Source organism: Hemiscyllium ocellatum, unplaced genomic scaffold (genome assembly GCF_020745735.1).
Source record: "Hemiscyllium ocellatum isolate sHemOce1 unplaced genomic scaffold, sHemOce1.pat.X.cur. scaffold_360_pat_ctg1, whole genome shotgun sequence".
In the NCBI taxonomy this organism is placed as follows: Eukaryota; Metazoa; Chordata; class Chondrichthyes; order Orectolobiformes; family Hemiscylliidae; genus Hemiscyllium; species Hemiscyllium ocellatum.
In genome coordinates, this window is record NW_026868508.1 from 449821 (window position 1) to 450555 (window position 735).

Sequence of the window (735 nt, forward strand, 5' to 3'; positions counted from 1 at the left end):
ACTATGTCAGTGTCTCTCAACATTGTGATGTCACAGGCAAATGTCGCCGTTACACTGCAGGAAATTCCTTTTTTCAATGTGAGGGCAGTCTATATGTAAAGTAGCTTATATATCAAATCCGTTCACATAAATAATTCCACTGCACCGCAGTGTATTGTCTCCCTTCCACTTTACCTGTCATTGTGCCTGAAGGGCTTTACTCCTTCTGTGTGTCTTTTACAATCTGTGTGATGTTGGGCAGTTGTATTGACCCATCTTCTGACAGAATTTTCCACTTCACTTCAGCCCGCCCTAACTTCGCTATCTGATCCCATTCCCGTTGTTTAGATGTTAAACGCTCGTCTCAGATCCAGCCTGCCCTCACCCAAAATAAATGGAAGACTCAGTCACACTGTGATCACTGCAATCGAGGGATATCTTCACTCCAAGATCTTTGATAATTCCAAACATAAAGTTAGGACTGCAGATGCTGGAGATCCGTGTTGGTAATGTGATGCTGGAAAAGCACATCAGATCAGGTAGCATCCGAGGAGCAGGAGAATTCAGGTTTCATGCTTCAGCCCTCATCAGGAATAAGACTTGTGAGTCAGGGCTGAGAGATAAATAGAAGTGGTGCGGGGTTGAGGGTAAATAGCTGGAAAGCAATAAATGGATGAATAGGAGGGAGAAGATAATACGTCAGAAGTGACAGTGATGGAATGGGTCGAAACTGCGGTGGCGAGCTGAAGGCTTGCG